At 34.1% G+C, this 6,617-nt stretch overlaps 1 pseudogene; it reads left to right on the top strand.

The window, feature by feature from the left end:
• Window positions 1-4,284: 4,284 nt before the first annotated feature.
• LOC139519953 (integrase/recombinase xerD homolog) lies at window positions 4,285-6,617 on the top strand (annotated as a pseudogene).

Raw genomic sequence — 6,617 nt, 5'->3', positions numbered from 1 at the left:
ATTTATAGAAAACAAATCCGGGTATAAACTAAAACCGAAGGTAACACATCAACTATAAGAGGAAAACAACGAAACAGCAGAAACACTGAAGTGCAACAAAAAACCAAACGACAATGCAACATACATGAAAACGAACTATTAAATAACAACTGCCATATTCCTGACTTCATACAGGACATTTAAAGTGGTGGGTTGAACCTGGTTGTGTGGCTAGCATAACTTCGTGCTCTATGGCAATGTTAAATTTACCGCTAAAATGACAACATTACATGACAGGAATACAGTACACATAAATTCTCAGGATAGAGAAATACATGAATAAATAATACAATAGTACATTTTGACATGTTAACCACAGATTAACAACGAGTAATAAATTTAGGACAGTAAACAAAATCAGTATAATAGAATAACGAATTTTGAGTCACACGAATGTATAAACGCAACAAAACGTTACGTCACAGGTAAATTTCTAATAATTGAATATAAATCGAGATTAGGTTTTTAATTATGTTATTTGATATAATTTATTACAAATAGAAGAATATTAATATAGAAGTGGGTAAGTAATTAATAGTATTATCTAACTATGTAGTTTTTTCTTCTAAATCAAACTATATAAAACAAATAAATCCTGGGATTATAGTTGCTTTAAACTAAAATCATATAAATAAACTGGGTAATTGATTATCTTAACTTTAACATACGAATAGAAAATGAAAAATATATTTACAACTACAAACGATAAACCATAACACAATATCCGATCAGAATTAAAAAGAAAACATCATAATATAAATACTTAAATGTTAGATGAACAAATACCGAGACACGTCTTATAGCTATGTGAATTAACACTCAGCAAATCAGTCATGTTTAGGAATAGATTATGTATGTTCGGTCCTTAAAAGACCAGACGACGTAAATTGTAAACCCCATTCAAAGACGTGGTAAAAATGTCCTTATTAAGTTTAGACACAGGCACATCGTATGGATCAATCGATTCGTGATGGTGTCCATAAAATGCACGGAGTGTCATTTTCAATCTTTCCTCATCATAACTTTGTTGAAGCCTTTCCTGCGAAAGGAGCACACTTCTGTATATGAGGTCCGTATACAGTGAACATGCACAGGCATAACGTTTGCTTAAATTATCATATACTTTTCTAAGATTTCATCATATGTTTTTAAAAATTCATCGACTATATGAAAAAAATATAAAATGCAATATCAGTCTTTTTATTTTATACCATCATATATGTGAAATAAAAATCATGAAAAGACCACATTAACGATTATATATTAAAGTCAATAGTATCATCTATTGATATATAGTTAATGTGAGCAGTTATCATACTTTTCAAAGGTAAAACAATATGTACAGTATATGGGCGTGACTATTCAACTGAAACTTGCATGAATAAAAAAACTACATGTATGCACTATTGAAAATGATTGATTTAATTATTATGCATAGCGTATTTCTGTTTCCTGCATTTCGAATAAAATAATGATATCATCTATGAGCTTTTTTCATTGGTGCAACACAGTGCCTCATCAAATATCTCAGTGACTATTTACCTTTCAATTATCAACGCGCTACAGACTGTGTTGTCTGTGTCCATATATTGACCTATTGAATTTGTTAATATGCCGACACATCTATACAGAATATACCTATTCAGTGTTGACTCAATCTTTATAAGGACATGTTACTTGTTTTGATTTTTTTTTACATTGCTCGGTGATTTCATATAAAATTATGTTATTGTCTTTAACTCATTAGCAAAATAGTGTTTGTTAATAATTCAGTATCATAAGCTTTCCTTGTTTAGGGATACGTAGTTGTGAAAACTCTTTTAAGATTCCATGTACAAAAAGAATTCACACTTACAAACTTGTTTTAATTTACAAATTTCACATTCGGTCAAGTTTCAAGGTAAGAATATTTACATATTTGTCTGTTTGTCATTTTTTTTTAGCCAAGGCGTTGTAAGTTTAAATGTATTTTCCCGCGTTTCGGAGTATAGCGGGAAAATGTTGTCTAAAAGGAACGTTTTATAAGAACGGTATATATTTTTGGCGGGTTTTGTTATGTGTAGTTGTACACGTGGTTACGTGGACCAATCATTTGGATTGTGGTGAAAGCGGGTTTTTAATTTTCATGTGTTTGAAAATCATTCTAGCCGCAGACGTTCAACACTAAACATGTCTGAGCCGGCAGAAATAAACATGCTCATCGACCGAAAAATTAAAGACGCTATGAGCCAGAACCAAAACGAGAGACTGCAGAGCATCGACAGATTAATGTCTAGTCGTTTAGACACGTTTCAGAGATCCGTTCACGAAACGCAGAGGCAGCTATCAGAAACTCAAATGTCTAAAATCCAGCAGATGAACACCGAAAATTACGTTTTCAAGCGAAAGGGAAACGAAGAGCAGTTCAAGGTTAACACAAAAATCGCCAACAAGATGAAAGAGGCCAGAAGTATTCTAACAGAATCGCAGGACAACAACGAAAGTACAGAGGGCGCGATGAGGAACATTTGTGAAGGTTTGGACATTCTCAATCATCGACAAAAATTGATTAAGCTCGCGGATCAGTCCGAGAACGGCTGGAGAACAGTTACCGAGTATGAAACGCACAACCTAGCAGATGATTCGGAAGACGAAAAACGCATAATACGAGCAGAAAACAAAGCGTCGAGGAAAATGAAGAGCGACAAAAAGTTTAAGACACGCACAACTCCTTACAGTGCCCCACAGTCTACTCGATTCAGCTCAGTTAATCAACAGAGTACAGTTAACATTCCTGTGGTGCATCGACCCGGAAAATGTTATGAGTGTGGTTTATCAGGACATTGGAGGTCAGACCATTATAAACAGGGTTGGCAAACTCAGAAAGAAAAGTCTGATAAGATAAATACTAGATTATTTACTATTTTAGTAATGAATTATCTGTTAATTTTGGTAGAGAAAATGCTATATTTTCATGTAATTCACCTGTATGTAAATTAAGAAGTTCAATTGATTATTGGCGTAATATTATTTGCGCTAACGAGACAGTTATTGATATCATAGAACATGGATATAAAATACCTTTTCACACAGAGCCAAGTGAGGTATTTTTGAATAACAACAAATCGTCTTTAGAGAATTCAGATTTCGTAGATAACGAGATTTTAAAGTTGATAGAATTAGGATGCATAAAAGAATTTTCATGTAAACCTAAAGTAGTCAATCCGTTGACGGTAGCTAACAATAAAAACAAATTAAGATTAGTTTTAGATTGTAGACACATTAACCCACATCTTCATAAATTCAGATTTAAATATGAAGATGCTAGCGTAGCCAGTCAAATGTTTAAGAAGGGAGATTACTGCTTTACTTACGATTTGAGATCGGCATACCATCATGTAGAGATATTTGAATCACACAAGACATATTTAGGTTTTGCTTGGGTCAAAAATCGTGAAACAAAATATTACGTCTTTAATGTTTTACCATTTGGTATATCTACTGCTGGTTATATATTCACCAAAGTTGTAAGGTGTATTGTTAAACATTTACGAAATTCAGGTTTGAAAATTATCATGTATTTAGACGATGGTTTAGGCGGGGCTGACGAGATAAGTCAGGCCCAGGAAACTAGCATAGTTGTTCAGAAAGTACTGAAAGCTTCTGGGTTTTTGATAGCAGAAGATAAATGCAATTGGACACCTAGCCAAAATGTGGTATGGTTGGGTTTGGTATGGCAATTTGACAAAGGCATGGTTTCAGTCACGGAAAGGCGACTTTCCAAATTGTTAGATACTTTAAATAGAATTATACACAAAATAGGGAAAGGAGAAATACACGTTTCGGCAAGGTTTCTTGCTTCTATAATTGTTCAGATCATATCTATGCAAGGGGCAGTTGGTCCTGTAGTTAGACTACGTACAAGAAGTATGTACGAATGCATTTTGTATAAAGCAAGCTGGAATGCTAATGTTCTGTTGAACAGTAGATCTCTTGATGAGATAATTTTCTGGAAGGAAAATATAGAGAAAATGAATGGCAGAGAACTGCATATTGTTGAGCAATACTCGAGTGTAGTATACACAGATGCCTCGGGCATAGGTTATGGTGGCTCTTTGGTAAAAGCCATAGACGAAGAGATTATGGGTAGTTGGAACGATGGAGAAAAATTGAAAAGTTCTACTTGGAGAGAGCTTGAGGCAGTTTATAGAGTACTGCAGTTTTTTCTATGTCATTAAAAGGTCAAACAGTTAAGTGGCACACAGAAAATCAGAACGTAGTAAACATAATAAAAAAGGGCAGTAAGAAATCTGATTTACAAAATATTACAATTAAAATAGCAAACGTATGTGAATCAAATAGCATCAAGATCGTACCAGAGTGGGTACCTAGACAAGAGAACGTTAAAGCAGATAAAATTAGCAAAACTATTGATTGCGATGATTGGGAGATAGACGATATTACATTTGAATATCTTAATCAGAATTGGGGTCCACATACCGTAGATAGGTTTGCCACTGATTACAATACAACATGTAGCATATTCAACACTAAACACTGGTGTCCAGGTACACTGGGTATCGATGCTTTCAATAGACAGTGGGGTAAAGAAAATAACTGGATTGTGCCACCACCTTCAGACATATCCCGATGTATACACAAAATTATACAAGATAAAGCAGATAGCACTTTATTTGTTCCTTTATGGGTTTCAGCACCATATTGGCCACTTTTACACAAAGTCTATGGTAATGTTGTAGAATTCGAATCGTTCATTAAAGATAGTAAAATATTACCATCAACAGTTATCAAAAAAGGCGGAGGTAGGAATGGTATGTTCGGAAAATCAACAGATTTCAGGATGTTGGCTATGAAAATAAGGTTTTAATTTATTTCATTCTTTCCTACAGGTATCGGTCTGAAAAGCAGGGTGTTGGAGCAAATACAAGATGGAGTGATTCTTTCGGCTGATTTTGACGAATTGGGACGTAAGATGTCATCGTATTTACTGCAGTCCAGGAGTGACAATACTAACAATAAATATTTTTATGCTTATAAACGATGGGAGAGATTTATATTGAAACAAGGGGGACTATCTTTGCCAGCAAAGCCTATACATGTAGCTTTATATTTAACCAAATTGATAGACACAGGTTCATCTTATAGTGTAGTTCAGTCAGCGTTTTACGGTATAAAATGGGCACATACAGTTCAAGGTTTTTCAGATCCCACAGAAAATGCTTTTGTGACCAATTTACTGGAGTCATCTAAACGTCAACCACATAAACCGAAAGTTAAAAAGGAACATATTGATTCTGAATCTATTATTGAACTTTGTACAAAATATAAAGACAGTGATGATATAGCTATTTTAAGGGATTTATGTATGATTGTTCTTAGTTTCTCTGGATTTCTTAGATTCAATGAGCTTAGTTCTCTTCGATGTAAAGACGTTCATTTCAAAACTAATTATTTAGAGATTGATATTGACAAAAGCAAAACTGATCAGTATAGATTAGGGGAAAAATTAGTTATTTCAAATGGTGAGTCTGATGCTTGTCCTTATAATTTATTGTCCAAGTATTTCAGTATTTGTAAAATTGAGTCCAGTTCTGAGCAGTATTTATTTAAACCTATTTTTAGATCAGGCAAACGGTGTTCGCTAATTTACAAGAACAAAAAACTGAGTTATACCAGAGCTAGAGAGTGTATAGTAGCTAGACTCAAAGAAGTTTGTGGTGATATAAACATAGGTTTACATTCTTTAAGGGCGGGTGGAGCCACTGTCGCAGCTAACGCTTGATGTTAACGAACGCTGCTGGAAACGGCACGGTCGATGGAAATCTGACACTGCCAAAGATGGGTACGTGGCAGACTCACTTGCACATCGTTTAGAAGTTACTAAGAAGCTAGGTCTTTAGCATTTTCATTTTATTTTATATCATTTACACTTTTCCGCCCTTTCTTTGTGTTTCTAGTCTGCACGGCTAAATGCAATTTGTGTTTGTTATTATTGTAGTGTAGTTAAGACATGTATTTTCCCGCGTTTCGGAGTATAGCGGAAAAATGTTGTCTAAAAGGAACGTTTTATAAGAACGGTATATATTTTTGGCGGGTTTTGTTATGTGTAGTTGTACACGTGGTTACGTGGACCAATCATTTGGATTGTGGTGAAAGCGGGTTTTTAATTTTCATGTGTTTGAAAATCATTCTAGCCGCAGACGTTCAACTCTAAACTTCAATGTTTCATAATATTTGATATTGTATATTATTTTGCTGTTTTTTCTTGTGATGGAGTTTGGCATCAATGTCCCGAGGCGTGCCTTGCACTTGCTCCGAACACAGGTTTCCATATCAATTTTCTTTAGTAAAGTTTTTTGATGGTTTTTCCTGGGCGGCGAGGTTACGTTAAAGACGGATATATATACATACATACATACATACATACATACATACATACATACATACATACAAAGAGATATGGGATCTTATTGATTCAGAGTAAACTTGTTTCAGATGTTTATTCTTTCTGTGTACCTCATTTGGAATGTATTTGTATTTCATATATGTCCTGATTTATAATATAAAATATAAATTAA

Source organism: Mytilus edulis, chromosome 4 (assembly GCF_963676685.1).
Source record: "Mytilus edulis chromosome 4, xbMytEdul2.2, whole genome shotgun sequence".
Classification (NCBI taxonomy): Eukaryota; Metazoa; Mollusca; class Bivalvia; order Mytilida; family Mytilidae; genus Mytilus; species Mytilus edulis.
The sequence above is the reverse complement of the archived record's forward strand: the minus strand, read 5'-3'. Positions and strand labels throughout refer to the sequence as shown.